We start from the raw sequence: 20249 nt of genomic DNA on the forward strand, positions 1-20249 counted from the left end.
TAGCATAGAACTACCAGCCTCTTCGTAACTGCTCTCCACCAACATCTCCATTGTTTCTGACAATATTTTTAAGCATAGGGTTCCCCAAGTCCTGTTTCAAATAAAGTAATGCCCTCAGGTAGAATCACTATGTTCTTTGCCCTTAAGACATGCCCCTGCACTACTTCATAACAGCTAAGGGTGAGGACCCACTTTTCCTGCCAAGCAAGAGGGGAGTGACAGCCCTTGGTCTTCATGGCTTGCCCCTTCCAGTGTGCCATCTCTGTCCTATAAACACACAGGAGCTGGGAGATATCAGGATCCTAGCATTGTCAGCCTGTCAAACCTGGACGCAAGCTATAAGCAAGGATTGGGCGAGTAAAGGGAGGGAGAACCTGCCCTCTCCACTGCACCTGAATGGAATAGATTTGCAACATGAGGCTCAGGAGCCATAACTATTGTCTGATGAAATGTGTTAGAATGAGGTAGAGATTGGGATGGGGAGGACTGTAGGCAGGCGCAAAAGCCCTGCAGAAAGGAGCTACCAAATGGTCAGAGAATTAAAAAATAAGAGTAGAAACAAGGAAGGGAGACGTTTAGTGATTTGTTAGTAACAAATAAAGCTTATTTGGAAGCAACAGTAAGAAGCAGAAGACTAAACACCCACTCTTTTGGCCCATTGATGGGTGGGGAGTGAGTGAATAAGTAGCTGGCACTGGGGAAGAGCTGCAGGGTAAACTGCCTATAGGAAAGAGAGAGCCAGACTCCAGGAGGAAATACAGGGGGAGATTGTTCTTTGAAAATTTGGAGGGTATAAAATTTCTTACCCTATGGCAAATGTTCCAGGGGAAGAATTAGAAATGATTGATGGGGTGGGCGGAGAGTAAGAGGAGCAAGGGGGAGGAAGCACAGAGTAGTGAGGGAACGCATATGTAAGTGAAGACAGAAACTTAACACAACCTGTTCGTAGGTTAGGGTCTGATGTGGAAGGTGGAGGCATGGTTGCAATGACTAATCGCAGACTTCGCGCAAATCTTAACCAGTGCCTAAATGGCTGCATGTGAACTGTTTGAATTCAAATTTCAGCTTTCACACTTGTTATTTGTGTGAATATGGGCAAAACACATAAGCTCCCTATGCCTTGGGATTTATTTTTCTTTTGTTTGCTTTTTTTTGTTTGTTTGAGATAAGATTTAATTTCGTTGCCCAGTCTGGAGTACAATCAGGGCTTACTGCAGTCTCAACCTCCCTGAGCTCAAGAGATCCTCCCACCTCAGCCTCCCAAGTAGCTGGGACTACAGGCTTATGTCACCATGCCTGGCAATTTTTTTGGTATTTTTTGTAAAGACGGGGTCTCACTCTGTTGCTCAGGCTAGTTTTGAACTCCCGGGCACAAATGATCTGCCCACCTCAGCCTCCCAAGGTACTAGGATTACAAGCATGAGCCATCACATCTGGCTGCCTTGGGTTTTTTATTTGTACAATGAGTGTAGCATTAAATAAGCTGTTGCTGTTAATAAAAATACTTTCTCTCTATTTGGGTACATAACTAGATTATATTTCTTAGCCTCCCTTGCAGTCAGTGTGACCATATGACTCAGTTTTAGCCAAGGGTATGTCAGAAAAACTGATGACCGCATGGCCCATATAGAGCTCCAATAACCTATTCCTCCGTGCTCTTTCCTCCTCTTGACTGAGTAGAATGGCAACACCCAGGATGACCTTAGAAGCAACAGGGAAAAAGTGACTGAACCATCATCAACCTAACACAAGGGTAAAATTACTACAGGGTCCATTCATTTCATATTTGGGTTTATTTGTTAACATCAGCTGGCCTACTTTAATGAATACATTGGGGATAATGACAGCACCTTCCCAATATTGTTATCATAATTATATGGGTCAAAACATGTAAAATGTTTAAATAGTTGCAGGTAGAATGTCAGAGTTATGAGTGTTGTGAGTGTTATTCATCATTACTCCCAGCAAGAACTTCTTATAGGGTAGAAAGTTTGTGTAAGATCCTTAGTCCAGGTTTGAGCTCCTCCAATCTTGTAGATGGGCAGAGAGCCCCATTCTCAGCAAGGCAATTACAATGTGTAGGAGTGGGTGAGGCCCATGAACTGTTCAAATCCTCTACAGTACTGTTACCAGCAAATATTGATTTGTTCCATTTGTTTTATTTGTATTTTAATCAAATATTCAGGAAAATTTTCTCATTACCTTGTGGAAAGTCTTAATGATGAAGACCACTGGTTGGTTCTCAAGAGATCAGGGGAGCCAGCATACTGATTTAGTGGTAACCTCATTAGAACAGGAACTGTAGAGGAGAGGATTAACAGCAGGATGAGCTGCACCATTAAATATCAAATTGTTACGCAATTAGATGTCCTCGTTATGAACAGCATATTATTTCCAGATATCGGATACCAAATTTCAACTAGTTGCAGCATCTTTCTAATTCTAAAATGTGTGATTAACCTTGATCGTACTCTTGTTCATTATTTGTCTTCTGCACTAAGCTGGAGAAATCCATCCTGAACTTGCAACTGGTTCTTAGTAACACAGAAGATTTTGCACACACCCGTGAAGACAGATGTTTGGTAAACAGCTCACGGGTGTTCTGTCAGTCTCACTGAGTTAGGTTGGTACCGGAATATAGGGCAGGCAAGGCTGTTTGCCGGTGATCTTTAGAAGGGATCATCTGATTGAATAGTACATGCTCTCCTTTGAGAATTCTCCTTGTCATTCATTCATTCATTTATTCTACAAACTTATGCATTCTCCAAATCAGAAAAAAATTATAGGCAGAATCAATACATGTAAATGTGGAGAAATGTGTTCCAGATATTTGGGACAGCAATGTGGATGCTTAAGGTTGAAGAGAATGTAGTATATTCCAAAAATTGTAGCTAAAGTTTCTTTAAAAAAATGACAAGAAGTTTGCAACCTGCAAAAAAGGTCATAAAATTGTTAAAAATGTAAAGCTTGAGCACATATAGACAAAAGGAATATTTAAAATAGTGTTATGTGCACATGCCATGGAGTCCATTGCCCAGCAAAATGAGAGGGATATTTTCAGACCTAACTCAGTCAATACACAACACAAATAAAATGAAATAAACAAATAGAAATAAAACATCTTTTCAACAAAAGCCAGAGTGGCTCAGATTAGAAAGTTCTCGGAAGTCAGATAGAGTGATGCTATAGAAGGAGGATGAAACAGAACTGGGAGCCACATGCTCACAAAACAGAGATGGGCCATTTTCCAGGCAAAAAGCAACACCAGTCAAAGACGTGCATTTTTCCAAAAACAAATGAGCAAACAAAATACTTTATACACCAGAGTGAATCTTTATGAGGGAAGAAGGGTGGAATTTAAGGTGGTGGACAAGTGAAAACAAAGCAAAATAAAATAAAACCCCCGGCAAGAATTTTGATGATGAAGTGATAACATACCATGAACTTAAGAGTACAATGACCTCAATTCTGTGTACTTGGCCCAAATGTACAAAATACAAACAACAGCAAAGAGCACAAAACAAAAATCATCATTCGAAAAAGACAAGGAGAGGAATGTTTCCCTGTAGCTATACCTGGTTAGAGAATTCATCTCTTAATTAACACAGTGAGATTAAAAGCTAACACCAGAGCAATACTCTATAGTATTAAAAGTTCACTCTCTATGTGTTTGTATTAATAGTTCATTCATAAAAGGCAGAACATTATAATCTCACTATGTAGGTTTAGTCATTCTAAGTTAGTCCTTTCATTGTCTGAAGACTTGAATTAAAACTCTCCAGGAAATTATGTGAGTTTCAAAAATCGGACTTTTAATTTAAACTAAGTTAATCTGACTGAATTAAAATATTGGCACCACTTGTTATTATTTGAGACTTTGGTTATTTAACATCTTTGTTTTTAAATGTTATTATTTTAAAAATGGGATTAATAGTTCCTACATCCTTGAGTTTATGAAGCATAAATAAAATATCATACAGAAAAAAATTTAAAATAATATGTGACATACAGAAAACACTTAAAACAGATATTAACATTATTATTTACTATTAATTTATTTATTGTTATCTTTTAGAAATATTATCAAGACCAGAATGGAGTGATGAAGTAATCAGCCTTTTATGACTGAAGTCCTGAGTAGATTTATTCCTATTTGGGTGTGCTGCACATTGTCTTTAAACTGTGCTTTTCCCAAAGTAGAGTACGTGAAATATCAATCTCTGAATGTTTTCTAGGAAAATAAAAGACTACTGAGTAAATATGTTTGGGAAGGGCTTAACCAACCAAGCAAGCCATAGCCATGCTGTGTGTGTATGAATGCATGTTTGTGTCGGTGGCAGGGTGTGGTACCTGTTAAAATCTAGCTGGATAAATATACTAAGGGAAATTCATCTTCAGAAATACGTAGTCTAGCAGGATACAATACAGGTTCTGCTTGGGTTCAAACCCTGCTTACTGGTTCAACAAGTTACTAGTTCTATAACTTTGGGGAATTACTTAACATCTCTGTGCCTCAGTTTCTTCACATGTGTTATGGGGATAATAATAGTATCATTCCTACATGGTTGTATTTGTAAGTATTAAATGAGTTAATATAGATGAAAGACTTGCAACAAAGCCTAGCATACAGATATTGCTTAACATGTGTTTTCTATTCTTACCATAATCTATGTATATCTACATAAATCTATATAAAACTCAAGGGCCTTAAAATGAAAAGTGCGCCATTTGGTGCTCAAGATAGTGAGTCCTCTGCCTTCTGATTAATCGAATGTTATCATGTAGAAAGTTCGAATTTCAAGTGGCGTGACAAGGCCAGCCTATTTATGGTCAACCCCCGACCCCCCACTGGGCATTTATTATTGCTCAGAATCTCAATATGTCAAATGTTGGGCTTCAATTCTCCATATTTTTTCATTTTCCAGAACTGGGTTTGCTTAACTCTCAGTCCCTTTCTGTAGGACCCTAGAATTGAAGGATTCTAGTCCCTTCCTCTGTACCCAGGTCAAGTTCATATGAGGTGATACCAGATGGCAGCAAAGAGAAATGAGCTGCTAGAGGCCAGGGTTGTCGTTTGAGAAAGAATTGTCATTGTACTTGGCTACTGCTCTTACTAAAAATATTGCACTCATTTAATGTGCCAGTTCAGCAGAGCTGGACTTTGTCCATTTGAGGTGTGTTCTATTAGGGCAGGTGTCTGTGAAAGAATGAAAGCGAAGAAAATTCTCTTTCAATTGTTATCACTCTTCTTCATTCTCATCCCCAGTCTTGTCAAGAATTGAGTGAAATAGGAGTCAGACGTTACTGTTTCAGTGCCTCCTCCAAACTCCAGCCATTTAAAATACTCAGTCCACATAATTAGTGAAAGGGAGCAATTCTCTGTGTCTCCAGGGACTTGAGGAACACCTGAACTGGGAGAAAGGGAACAGAAAATAAGGTTTTCCGATCTATTTATTGCCATATAACAAATATAGCATATTCCTTTCAATCATTATACATCTCTTTTTCATTTTATAAGATCCTGATTTTATTCAAGAAGCCATGTTCCCACCCTTGTAAAACAAATCATCATTGGTAAAAACAAATTAAAACTGAACCATTTCTTTTGGTTAGATATTTACTTTTCTAGATGCTTTTGCACTGAAATTATTTCATAAGTCAATGACTTATGAAATAATCTACAAGAATAATTTTCTGTAATGAAATAAATGAGTGACATCCCCATAGAGCTAACCACCACCCTGCCCTTTCATGTTCTCCCTATCGTCTCTTCTCTTGACCTGGGAAATTGTAACACCACCTTACAATCACGAAGACAGACTTCACCAACATGCTCAACATGGTACAGCAGAAAGCCAGAGAGATTTTGGATTTCTCATGAGATTGTGGGGTTGTGGAAGCAGCTCTGGATCTGCTGATCTCGAGTCTCCTAATGATATAACACTCATTGATATTACCGAACTCACGGTTAGTCAGATGGTTCACTGTTTTCAGTATTTGAAGTTGCCTTCTCAATGAAATACTTCACAAAGTCTCACTTGTTAAAATAGTTGAGTGCATCTCAATCAGCTACAGGTTGAAGGGAGTTGACTGATTAATACATAGGAATGAGTACCAGCTTTGTATCTAAACACAATTGATTTCAAACCCCAGGTCTGCTGCTTATAAGCTATGTACCTTCAGATAACGTACCCAACATCTCTGCATCTCATTTTTTCATGTTGAAAGTGGGGCTAGTGGTAGCTAAGAGGATTATTGGGAAGATTAAGTGGCATTGCATAGAAAATGTCTGGTACATAGAAGAAACTCAACAAATTTTATCTCACCTTTTTCTATACCGTACATCTAAATTTAGGTTCATGAGGAGACTGCAGTGGTGTCATGGGAAAACTTTCTTTGTGAAATGTTTTTAATTAAACGGGATGCAGAATCTTTTGTCTTTAAACAGTTCTAGCACAACACGTTCTGAGTCAGAAGGGCAGACTGGATAAATGCTTTCGATGCTTTCAGTTTTTGGGTTATTTGTAACTCTTGCTCACTGAGGACGTTGACAGTTTCTTCTAGGTTGATGGTACTGTTCTGTGTAAATGGTCCACCAGATAATTTCCCTTAAAGAACATCTGGGAATTTTAACAATCTATGAACATAGTTGTTCATCTGCTAAATAGCACATACTCTGATTCCTGCTCTGCCAGAACTGAGAGGCTTGTACATGGTTAGCTTCTTCGTGTCTCAGAGCTAAGTGAGTCAGAGGCAGTTCTCCTCTGGGAGGTGAGCTCTGACCTGCTGTCTTAGACTGGGTTCACTAGAAGCAGTCCTTGACATGGAGATTCATGTACCAGTGATTTATTTAAAAAGAGCTCCCAGGAGAAACTGGTAAGGAATGGGGAAGGAAAGACTGGGAAGGGTGCAATTTCTAGCAAAGTACCAGCCCCAGCCCAATCCTATAGGGTGCTCTATGGCATAAATTACACATCAAAGTTTCTCCAGCCTGGAGGCAACACAGCCAAGCTTTATACTCCCACAAAGTCAGTCGTTGGCAGTGGACTGTGTGTGTGGTGGGTGGGTGAGGAGGAAACTCCCGGACGCTTTGAGCTTTCCTTGCCTACAACCCAGGAGGCTAAAGTGATCCGTAGGCAGCACTCTGAAGGAAGCTGCAGATGCAAGTCAGTAGAAGCAAAGCACACCAAAACTGATGCCTAAGTGCACAGAACGGGTAAGTGGCTTCAGAGGAAATCTGGGCAGAGCTGACTATGTTCTATAAACGTATCTCCCTGCCTCTTAGAGACAACACACTCAACTCTAAATAAAAACTTGAGTTGACCCAGGCAATCCAACCCAGGCAATTGCAAACTATGTGATACTACGAAGATTTACTGTCTAAATCTCTTTTTTTTTTTTTTTTTTTAGAGCTACAATTTAATAATAGAGTTGGAATATGAATGTAGGGTTACAAAAATTCATTTCACTACATTGCATAATAAAAATATCCAAATCATAGCATTTAAAGGGATCTTGAGTAGGCAAGTTCTCTCTGGCTGGACAGATATCTACCTATATCAGAGAAGTAAGTATCTATCTTGTTGTATCACTCTTCCAATTTGGTAGTTTTCCTGATTTTAGATATTTCCAGCAAAATAACAATCATGATAAACAATGATAACATCCCTGCAACAACAAAAAAGATTTCTTTCCTCAAGGGTTATGCCCACTGAATTGTCACTTTTTTGAGGAAATCTTTGCGATTACCCTGATTAATTCCCAGTATTATATGTTTTTACAATACAAAATAACACTCCCTGTAACTTATCAGAGCTGTAATTTTAAATTATTTGGTTCTCTGATTAATATTGTTTCCTGCACTAGAATGTGAGTTCCATGAATTTAGTAACTAAGGGCAAAGCCCACCAGAAGGTCATGTGTGCTTTTGCGTGCTTTGTATGTCTTTGAGTTGTTGATCACCCTTCTACTCCTACACTGTACACAGTGACTGATGCATATTAGTTGCCTTACAAATAGGTAACCATTGTAGTGTTGTAAACTTAGCATTAGCTTAGGGCTAGAGTGAGCAGTATTTTTTGATTGAGGAAAAATTTATACACAATGATAGTCATAGATGATATGTGTGACATTCAATCTGAATTTTCAAATGTATTTGCCTTGTATCCAACACCCTAGTCAAGATACTGTCAAGAACATTTCAATCACACAAAAGTGGTCCTTCATGGCCCTTATCAGTCAATCTACCCCTCAGTCAACAACTCTTCTAATTTCTATTAGTTTTGTCTTTTCTTGAAATTCATATAAATCAAACCATACAGTATGTACTTTTTCATGTATGGCTTTTGTCTTAGTTCATTTTGTGTTGCTATAACAGAATACATGAAACTAAGTAATCTATAAAGAACAGAGATTTATTTCTTGGTATTCTAGATTCTGGGAAGTCCACGGTCATGAGACTTGCAAGTGCCTCATTGCGGCATCATCCTTTGAAGCAAGACAGAAGGGCAAGCAAGCCGAGAATGTGAAAGAGGGGAAGGAGGCCAAACTCATCCTTTTATCAGAAACCTACTCCCAAGATAACTAACCTATTAATCCACCCTTGAGGGCATGGCTCTCATGACCTAATCATCTCTTATAGGTGTCTCCTCTCAACACTGCTGCATTGAGGATTAAGTTTCTAACACATGAACTTTGGGGGACACTTTGGGGGACAGTGATAAGAGAAAGAACTTAGCAGCTTCTTTCTCTTATCATTGTTTTTGAGATTATCTGTGCTGTTGGGTATATCAATAGTACATTATATTATCCTGCTGATGAATATTTGGCCTGTTTCCAATTGTTGGCTAATTTAAGTAAAGCTTCTACGAATATTCTTTTACAAGTGTGTGAATAAATATATTTAGCTCACATGGGTAAATAATTAGGGGTGAAATTTCTGGGTCATAGGCTAGATATATATTTAACTATATTAAAAACTGTCAAACCATTTTATATTCTCATGAACAACAGATGAGGGTTTCAGTTGCTCTACATCCTCATTATTTGGTTTTGTAAAAAATTTAAATTTTAGCTATTCAAGCAGGTGTGAAGTATTATTCACTACATTTAATTTGCATTTCCCAAATAACCAATGATGTTGAATAATTTTTCATATGTTTATTGTCCATTTGTATATTTTTATTAAAGTGCCCACTCAAGTATTTTATCCATTTTTATTTGGTTGCTTTTTTCATTTTTAAATGTAGGGACTGTTTTTGTATTCTTATTATAAGCTGAATGCCAGATGTATGTTACATGAATATATACTTCCAGTTTTGGCTTGCCTTTTGGTTTTTAAATCTACCATTTGCCATTTTTTTTTCTTTGTGTCACATCTGATTTTGTTCCCTTTTTCATTTCCTGGAGTTCTTTGTATTAATTTTCTTTTTTTTTAATGGGCCAGGTGTGGTGACTCATGCCTATAATCCCAGTACTTTGGGAGGCCAAGGTGGGAAGATCAAATGAGACCAGGAGATCAACTTGGGCAAGTACAATAATAGGTACTCTGTCACGATTACAGACTTGGAATTCCATCTTTTTCACCTGAAAAATCTTGGACAGCTTAACCACTCTTAGCCTCAGTTTTCTAATTTGGAAAAAAAGGATTAGTGAGACATTATTTAATATGTGTCAAGTGCCCAGGCTAGTATCTAATGGAGTTGATATTCAATGCACTATTATGATGTAGTGGGTAAGATTATGCATTCTTGAAATAGAGGATCTGGGTTCAAATTCCTGTTCTACCATTTATTTACCTTTTGATTTGGGGCAGTTACTTTATCTTTGTCTCAGTTTTGCTCAATGTGAAAAAGGGTGATAATAGAAGTTAATCTTTCAATAGCTGTTGAAAGGATTGCATGGGTAAATACAGCATTTATACTATGACAAACGGTAAGTACTCAGTGTTACATGTCATCATTTTCCCTTAACGTTAGTTTTATTATTCCTATCAATACCACCACTGCTTTTACAATAAATGCCCACAATTTTAAATAGAAACTTCATAAGTTTGCCTTCGTGGTTTTCAATAATTTTCTTTCTGTCTTACATCTAATATTCCACAAATATCTCATGTCTAGAGATAATTGGTTAGCCTTATACCCTGCTTACACTTGATTTCTTTGCCCACGTGAGTGACACTGCCAAAAATACCCTGTTTTCCCCTACTTTTGCCCATGTTCTTACATCCACTTCTTTGTGGCAAACGATGCATCTTCTTGAGGTATTTTCTTCCAGTGCTTCTCCTAAGATCTATCCCTCTTTTGGTTGTCTTTGTGCTATTCTGAACTATATGCATCCCAGGTTTCAGTTGCCCACTTAACCACACTTAACAGGTAGTGCTTTTGCCTTAGGAATGTCTGGAAGCTGAATGAGCACTCATTCCTATAAAAATTGAGTAATACAATAAACATTTTATTTTCGAATAGTCTTTAAGATATGCATGAAGAAGTACGGGGAAGGTTGGCCCACCAGGATGATCACCAAGACACACAAAGTAGACCTGGGCCTTGGGCTCCGGGAGAAGAAAAACAAGAAGAAAATGGTCAAAGAACCAGAGACTCAATACTCAATTTTAAACAGTGATGATTACCTTGCTGATGTTTCTCCTATAAAAGCCACATTCCCCTCTAAGAGTGTAGTCCATGGGCAGGTACCTGAGATGCTCTAGTGAAGAAAAAGGAGAAAAAGAAGGTGTCAGCACCCTTTGCGAGAAGCACATGGAACCTGAGACCACGCTGTGTGCCAGATGGACAGAGAAGTCACCCAGCCCCAGGAAGCAGGTGCTTGGCCACTTGGAGTTCCTCAGTGGGGAGAAGAAAAAGAAGTCACCTCAGGCCATGTCCCATGCCTCTGGGGTGAGAACCTCCCCAGACCTTAGATAGGGTGAGGAGGAAACCAGGGTTGGAAAGAAACTCAAAAAACACAAGAAGGCAAGAAAAGGGGGCTGAGGACCCCACAGCCTTCTCAGTCCAGGATCCTTGGTTCTGGGAGGCCGGGTTGCTGCGGACACTTGCTCAGCGGGGAAGGAGGGTGAGGAACAGGCAGCCTTGGGGCAGAAACAGAAGCAGAAGAGCCCCAGGGAACACAGTGGGAAGGTGGAGAAGAAAAAAAAAATTCCACCAGGAGGGAGACGCCCTCCTAGGCCACTCCAAGCCCGCCAGGTCCTTGGAGAGCAGCCCCCATAAAGGAAGTAAAAAGAAACCAGTGAAAGTTGAGGATCCGGAATACATCCCCATAGGAGATGGCCCTAAGGCCCCTGCGAAGAAAAAGATGAAGTCCAAGAAGAAGGTAACTGAGGAGCCAGCTCTGAAAAGGAAGAAAAAATAAATAAGTGGAAAGAGAGTGGGGTGGCAGGAGACCCTTGGAAGAAGGAAACAGACACGGACTTAGAAGTGGTGTTGGAAAAGAAAGGCAACATGGACGAGGTGCACATAGACCAGGGGAGGCGAAAGGACTTGCAGGAAGAGGTCGATCACGAGTCAGGCAAAACGGCAGCTTCTGAAACCAGGAAGTGGACGGGAACCAGTTTGGCCAGTGGGATACTGCTGGTTTTGAGAACAGGAACTGAAACTGAAATTTCTCAAACTTATGGATGGCTTCAAAAGTCTGTGCTGGCTGGTGGATCACAAGGTTAGGAGTTCCAGACCACCCTGGCTAACGTGGTGAAACCATGTCTCTACTAAAAATACAAAAATTAGCTGGGCGCCTGTAAGTCCAGCTACTCGGGAGGCTGAGGTGGGAGAATCGCTTGAATCAGGAAGGCAGAGGTTGCAGTGAGCCGAGATCGCGGCCACTGCACTCCAGCCTGGGTGAAAGAGCCAGACTCCGTCTCAAAACAAACAAACAAACAAACATGTCCCCTTTGTTCGGCCGTCTCCCCACCCCCAGCACTATTGCAAGGCCGAACATGGCCCTCAGCAAGAAGGCAGCTGACAGCCTGCAGCAGAACCTGCAGAAGGACCACGACCGGGCCATGAGCTGGAAGTACAGCCGTGGAGCCGGCTTCATCCTCTCCATTGCCCCCAACAAGTTCTTTTATATTGACAGGAACACTTCCAAGTCAGTCATGCTGGAAAATTAAACTCTGGAGTTTTGTCCCGCCTCCTAAAAAAAAAAAGATATGCATGAATGACACATTACTGGGTGCTCGTTATTCTGCTAAAAAGACCAGGTATTAGTTTTCAATGACTGTCATAAAAAGCTACCACACACTTCATGACTTAAAACAACACATATTTATGACATTAAAGCTCTGTAGGTCAGAAATCTGTTATAGGTTGCATGGGACTTAAAGTGCTGACTGTAGGCTGCATTCTTTTCTGGAGGCTTGAGGGGAGAATCCATGTTCTTGCTCATTCCGACTGGCAGAATTCAGCTCCTTGTGGCTGTGGGACTGAAGTCCCTGTTTACTTCCTGGCTGTAGTCTGAAGGCACTTCCCAGCTTCTAGGGGCTACCTGTATTTCCTTGACTCACAGCCTCCTCTCGTCATCTTCAAAGCTAGTCACAAGATCAAGTCCTTTTCACCTTGCATCTCCTTCTGTGTGATCCTTCTTCCTCTTACAGAGTGGAATCCTTGAGGTTCCATGGGACCCACCCAGATAATCCCAGTTAATCTTCTTATGTTCAGATCAGTTGATTAGTGACCTTAATTCTCCCTGCAACCCTAAATCCCTTTTTGCCATATATATACCATATTCAGTTTCTGGGGATTAAGTGGACATCTTGGGGGAAGGGTCATTTCTTTTCTTTTTCTTTCTTACCACAAACTATCAAATAATATCCAATATTCAGCTGTTGCAAGTTACTTTCTGATCCAGCCACTGCTTTAGATTCTCTCCCCACCCTGTTTAAAGCATGGACATCCAAATTGCTCACTTCCTTTATATAAAATATTGCATTATTATAACATGTACTTTCAAAATGAAAGCCTCACTGCATTCTTCTATCCATAAAAACAAAAGCTTTCCAGTTAATAGGAATGCACCTGTCAGTTATCTCACCCCCAAAGTCTTACCTATCTAACGAGCTATCGTGTATCTAACTATCCACCATTTATCTACTTATGTGGAGCTTCCATGTGGAACTGTGACTTAATTAAAGCGCTTTTCTTTATAAATTACCCAGTCTTGGGTATGTCTTTGTAGCAATGTGAAAATGGACTAATACACTTATCACACTAATATCATATATCTTCTGTCTATTTATAATCTATGTATTTATCTAATCTATTTATCTATCGACCTAACATCTATCATCTATTTATATGTCTATCTAATCTATTTACCGACCTATCTATAGGTACCTATCATCTATCTACCTATCAGTTGTCTTCTGCCTTTCTACTATCTCAACTATCTACCTCTATCATTTGTCTTCTATCTATCTACTATCTCATCTATTTGTCTATCTACTGATATGGTTTGGCTCTGTGTCCCCACCCAAATCTCCATCTCGAATTGTAATCCCCACATGTGGAGAGAGAGACCTGTAATCCCTGTGTGTCGAGTGAGGGAAGCAATAGGATTATGGGGTCAGTTTCCCCCATGCTGTTTTCATGAGAGTGAGAGAATTCTCTTAAGATCTAATGGTTTGATGGGTGGTAGTTTTTCCTGTGCTCTCACATGCTCTCTCTCACCTGCAGGCCATGTAGACATGCCTGCTTCCCCTTCATCATGATTGCAAGTTTGCTGAGACCTCCCCAGCCATGTGGAACTGTGACTTAATTAAACCTCTTTTCTGTATAAATTACCCAGTCTCAGGTATGTCTTTGTAGCAACGTGAAAATGTATTAATATACCTATCAATAACCTATCATCTGTCTATCAGCTATCTTGTATCCATGTAATCTATTTATCTCTCTACTTATCTGTCATCTGTTATCTATATATCTATCTATCTATCTATCTATCTATCTATCTATCTATCTATCTCTACCTATTTCCAAGCAAATGCAGCATTCTAAGAGTAATTCCTATATTAACTGCCAAGGGTTGAAAATGGAATCTTCCCGGCACTTATAGCTCTCTCTCTTTCTGTGATTACTACTATTAATACATGCCTCTTGAAGACAAGGGCTTTTCTCTGGGAGTGTGAGAACTCATGCTGAGGCCCATCCACACTCTCAATCCCTTTGATTACTATGTAATTTCATATTTAATCATACCAGTCATGATGAAAATAAAAGTTTTGTAGGATATTATACTTTACAAAACACAAATATGATTTTACGTGAAGTTATGTGTCAATCCTGTAAGCTAGGCAGGGATCAACTTCTATACGTCTTATTTTACATTTGAAAAAAGTGAAGTTAAAAAAGTGAAGCTAAATGGAGTTAATGTTGCCTAAGGTCACATAACTAGTCAGTTACAGTGTGTGGATTTGAACTCAACTCCTTTCCTTTTCACTATGCCTACAATGGTTAATTCTGCAAGTCGCTGTGATAATAAATTTCTGCTTTTGACTCTATTATAAATGTGATAGTCTAGTTTTTCCTTAAGATGATAAAAATGTCAGGTATATGTATGATATACTGACCACCAAAATCTGTTTTCTAAAACACAGTTAGCTCACTTTGTATATATATTTTGAATTTAATTTCACACAGATTATACTTCCTACTACCTTTCTAATATAATTTTAGATGTTTCTTTACTTTTAGGCTGTGTGTAGTCTCTTAAATTATTTCCTTCTTTACCTTCTTATGATTCTACATGGATCTCTGTGTCTTCTGTGTCTTCCTCTTTCCTCCCCAGAAGAAAAGTAATTTGTTAAATACATTCACACTATATATACAGAGTCAGATAGAAGAAACTTAATTCAAGTTGCTAGCAAGTGGTAACAAATACTTGAACTCAGGTGGGTTTAACTCCAAAACCATGTTCTATCTCACCGTATTGCAACATTATGCTTTAAATAATTCTCCACATGGCCTGGTTTCCAGTATTTTTAACATATGTATTACCATTGTCCCAAATTCCAGATAGTTAATGTTCCTCTTAAAATGTTATCCTGGGCCTGGCATGGTGGCTCACACCTGTAATCCCAGTACTTTGGGAGGCCAAGGTGGGTGGATCATGAGGTCAAGAGATTGAGACTATCCTGGCCAACATCGTGAAACCCCGGCTACTAATATAAAAAAAAAAATTAGCTGGACATGGTGGCACACACCTGTTGTCCCAGCTACTCAGGAGGCTGAGACAGGAAAATTGCTTAAACCTGGGAGGTGGAGGTTGAAGTGAGCCGAGATCACACCACTGCACTCCAGCCTGGTGACAGAGCAAAGCTCCATCTTAAAAAAAAAAAAAAAAAAAAGTTATCCTGAACTAGTTCCTTTTTCCAGATGTGCATTAATCAATGCTGAATTTACCCTAAGGTCATTACCTTACCATGAACTTGGTATGGGTCTTCTATGACTCCTGCTTAAGACTTCAAAGCATTATAATTAGTGATGACAAATTTGACTCAGATAGTTAACTAGTAATCGTCCAAATTTCTTAGATCTTTTTTCCATCTGAACTCTGGTTAAATGACGCTCTCTCATTCTCAATTTGGACAATTGGTTATTTGGACTAAAATGAAGGGCATGGCATATGACTCAATTAACTTCTAATTTCTTGGTGTTATCCTATTATTCTGATCTGATAGACCTTGAACGTTGTTACTCTGTTTTGTTATAAAGCCATTTTTTTTTCTATTTTATCCCCCTCATTCAATTTTACATAAATAGAGTCCCAACCAGATATCTCTTTCTTCAGATAATAGAAAATGAGGTATAAGTGTCTGATGACAGCTTAATATGTTATCTCACACAGTCCTGTCCGGAATTATTTTCATTTAAATAAGAGAATTTTGTAAAAAAATACACACACACAAATAAAAAACACTTTAAAGAGGAAGGAATGGATCTAATTAGAATACCAGCATCAGCCCAACATGATAAATCTATTTAAGAACCCCAATTTTGTTGCAAAAGAGATTTAAGGTAACTTGCATAATACAGAGCAAGATATAATAGATTAAAATTAGGGGCAAAAGAATAAAGAGAAACAAGGCAGGACCTAAGTATAGCAAGGATGAGACTAAATATGCATATCATAAATACTTATTATGTTCCAAAAGTTATTTTATAAGAATTGGCAACGAAAAGGAAATTTTAAAAACTCTGCCTGTTACTTAGTTCACAGTATTTATAAGATATAAATAGATTTGTTCTATTCTTATTGCTGGGAGCAGACAGAAATTTCTCCCCAGGATCCTCAGAAGAATACAGTACGTGATGTAATGATTGATGTGCTCAACAACACCCTCTCAGTAGACTCAGGAAGGAGTACTGTGAGCTGTGTCTTCTTATAGCCACCCTCAATAAGAGTTTGATGGTCTGCCACAAAGACAGTTCAGTAAAAGGGCAAGGCAGTAAAAATAATCCCCTAAGGAATTGATCAGATGCACTCAGGTACAGGCTTCCAAGTTGACTGAGTCTAAACTGGGGATATATTTCAGTCATTCTGGTAAACTGTGTGGCTAGCATACCCTTTAGGAGATTCTTGGCTGTATCCAGAAGGACTTTGGACAAGTAAGAGGCAGCAATGAGTTTCATATTACATTAGCTAATCATCACTTGGAAGGCAGTTTTATTCCATGCAGCCAGTTAAAAACAGACTCATATGCCTTGTAGACAATTGAGCTTGTGGCTCAGCTGATATGAGCTTCATTCATTAATTTCTCAGAAGTCAAAATGGTTGAGCTTAAAAACTTTATTGCCAGGTAAGACTGTCTTGTGTCAGCTGGAAAGCTTCCCTCTGTTTAGTTCATAGACATTTCTAGCACAGGACATCATTAGAACGTCTTGGAAAGGAATGGGGCAGATAGTACACCCCTAACTTGTAAAGGTCCTTGCTCTGTGTTGAAGCATTTTATTAGCACAGCCCCTTGATATCATCAAATTCTTGGCATCCAGGGTCTTTGATCTTTTTAGTTCCCTGGTGCCCAATTGTCTGTAGCTTCAATTTGCTTTTATAAAGCCCAGAGTTAGTTAGTTAGTTAGTTAGTTAGTTCGTTCGTTCGTTCGTTCCTTCCTTCCTTCCTTCCTTCCTTCCTTCCTTCCTTCCTTCCTTCTTTCCTTCCTTCCTTCTGTCTTTTCTTTCTCTTTCTTTCTTTTTCTCTTTCTTTCTTTCTTTCCTTCTTTCTCTTTCTTTCTCTTTCTTTCTTTCTTCCTTCCTTCTTTCCTTCCTTTCCTTCCCTCCTTCCTTCCTTCCTTCCTTCCTTCCTTCCTTCCTTCCTTCCTTCCTTCCTTNTCTTTCTTTCTCTTTCTTTCTTTCTTTCTTTCGACAGACTGTTGCCCAGGCTGGCATGCAGTGCAATGATCTTGGCTCACTGCAACCTCCATCTCCCTGGTTCAAGTGATTCTCCTGCCTCAGTCTCTTGAGTAGCTGGGATTACAGGTGCCTGCCACCATGCCTGGCTAATTTTTTTTTTTTTTTTTGTATTTTTAGTAGAGACAGGGTTTCACCATGTTGGCCAGGCTGGTTTCGAACTCCTCACCTCAAGTGATCTGCCTGCCTTGGCCTCCCAAAGTGCTAGGAGTACAGGTATGAGCCACCATGCCCCACCTGAGTTTCTTTTCTTTTCTTGTGAGGCTCAGGAAACTGCTATCCCTGGCACTCCCCAAGCTGACCTGTATCTTCCCTTGCAGAGCTTTGTACACACCACAGTGAGAGCACTTTGCCTGGCACAGTGGTGGGTGTCTGGGGAGGAAGGTGAGGAAGAGACACACTCCTTCTCTTGCTCTGCATGCACGTTTCCCTGGAGAACTTCTACCCTGCTGTACTCAGGACAGTAAATCACACAGTCTCAGGAACTATCTCGTAGTTGACTTCATCTAAAGGCAGATGAGAAGTGTTTTAAAGAGACTGACCAGTAACTCTGAAATCCCAAATCACTCTGCACAAATAGGCACCAACTCCGCCTAACATATAAAGACAGGGTTGACATGCCTGCTGGGGCTGCCTCTCCTCAGGTCCTCTTATGTCTCTATTTTTCCAACTGTAACTGGGAACAGTGACACTTTTTGTCAGCATTGTTTTGAGTATTTCAGGCATTAACATACAAGTAAAGTGTCATTTTGATATAGTGCCTCACCTTATCGCTATTTATATCGAGATATTTAATCAGTTCTAACTACCCTATTTTTTCCTTTCATCTCAAATATCTGAAATTCAGATAAACTTAAAAATCCATATCTACATTTGATGTTAGTGTTTCCTTTTGAAAAATAAATTAATAATGGATCTTACATTCAATAGCTTCTTAGAAATGAGGAATATTATGACAATACGTAAGTAGATAGATAAACTGTATTACTTTTGTAGTATCAAACCACATTGATTCCTATATAACAGCTAAACGAAGCAGTGTGCTTTGTGGGAGAACAAGCAGAGGCTTTGAAGATACAACATATTTGAATACTAGCTCTTTCCATTTGAGCAAGTTATTTATTACATTTAATCTCTTTGAGGTTCAATATTCTTGCCCATAAAAATGGAAACGCAGTTACATACAATAATACATATTTAATAAGGGTTAAAATAACATCTAGTTAGGGTTTGGCACATAGTAGGTATTCAGTGCATAACTATAATTTTTGAGCTAGCAATGTGCTAAATTTTGTCGGGACTACAAAAATGAATGGAAGGAAAGCAAATTAGACAGTAATTTTTGATTGTTTATTTTCTATTAGGTTATGTGGTTGATATTCTATGTGTGCCCATCTTAACGCTCCTGAATAGCTATGAGGAATTTTTAAATATTTCCATTTAACAGGTTAAGGAACTGTGGCTCAGAGACGTTGCATAATTTATTTGGGATCAGTTCTTGCCCTGAAGGAGTCTGTATTCTAATTGGAGACAGAAGTAGAATGCATCTGAAGATCCATGAAGCTGTACAATGTAAAAGAGGCATCCTAAGGACAGACATGGCATCTCTCATTGAGTAAACATAGAAAATAAGGATCAGGGAGTTAGAAGGAGAAATCTTCCTGAGTTAAAGTGTGTATCAATCAGGACTGGCTCTTATGCTGCCATAACAAACAACCTGGTTGCTGGTTAATTTCAGATCAACCTGGTTGTTAAAGGATTTACTTTTAGCTCATGGCCCTCAAAGGCTGGACATACCATAGTTGCTTAAGAAACCAGGTTGACGCAGAAGCCACCATCTTTGATTTTGTTGGTTATTCTGCCAGAGAGATATAAGAGCCCTGAAGAATCTTATAATTAATTTAGTAAGTGCTTGGCAATTGGATGCTGTGGCCTAGAGTCACTTCCACTTTCAAGTAATTGGACATACCAGGTATGGTGGCTCATGCCTGGAATCCCAGCACTTTGAGAGGCCAAGGCAGGAAGATCTTTTGAGGCCAGGAATTTGAGATCAAGTTATTTGACAGAACTGGTCACGTGACCCTGGAAAACATAAAGGGGCCAGGAATCATACTTCTACCATGTACCTGGTAAAAGGCAGATCTGGAAATATCTGGTGAATGGCAGTAATAATTAACACACAAGAGCCTAGCTTAACTTATTTTTAATGATTTTTATAAATAATTATTTTAAGTATCATATTTAAGCATTAGTATTAGTTCCAATTGAAAAGCATTAGTTCTGGTTGAAAATTGCCCTGCTGAAAGGATGTTTGAGGATGTTTAATGTAGGTATGCTTCTTACTTATGTCCGCTACCCATACACATTAGATTCGTCACTTACAGCCATCACATCACTACTGATTTTCTTTCAAACCTTTACTGAGAACTTGCTGGTAGCACTTGCCATATCTGTCTAAAACCCTGCTTATTATGCCTTCCCCTCTGATCAAGGGAAGTAATGTATCCAATAAAATTTATTAAGTAGCTTCTATTTACATAACACATGTACAGGGCACCTTGGAAATGACAAAACAATATATGATTATACTAGAAACATTTATCTCACCATCTGCTCTCTACAGGGTTGCTTAGGCCAGAAACTAGAGAGAGATCTTGAACTCTCTTTCCTCTTCTTCACCATATATGCAATTTGTCCTCAAGCTCAGTCAACTTTATATTTCTCAAATATTTGATGCCCATTGGAATCATTTGGAATATTTTTTTAAAATACCGGATCCGACCTCAAGAGAATCTTATGTCATTAGTCTAGGAAGAGACCTGGGCATTGAGGTT

At 39.0% G+C, this 20249-nt stretch overlaps 1 pseudogene; it reads left to right on the plus strand.

The window, feature by feature from the left end:
- The first annotated feature begins 10516 nt into the window (after positions 1-10516).
- LOC112630747 lies at positions 10517-12124 on the plus strand (annotated as a pseudogene).
- Positions 12125-20249: the final 8125 nt, after the last annotated feature.

This window comes from Theropithecus gelada, chromosome 8 (assembly GCF_003255815.1).
Source record: "Theropithecus gelada isolate Dixy chromosome 8, Tgel_1.0, whole genome shotgun sequence".
NCBI classification, from domain to species: domain Eukaryota; kingdom Metazoa; phylum Chordata; class Mammalia; order Primates; family Cercopithecidae; genus Theropithecus; species Theropithecus gelada.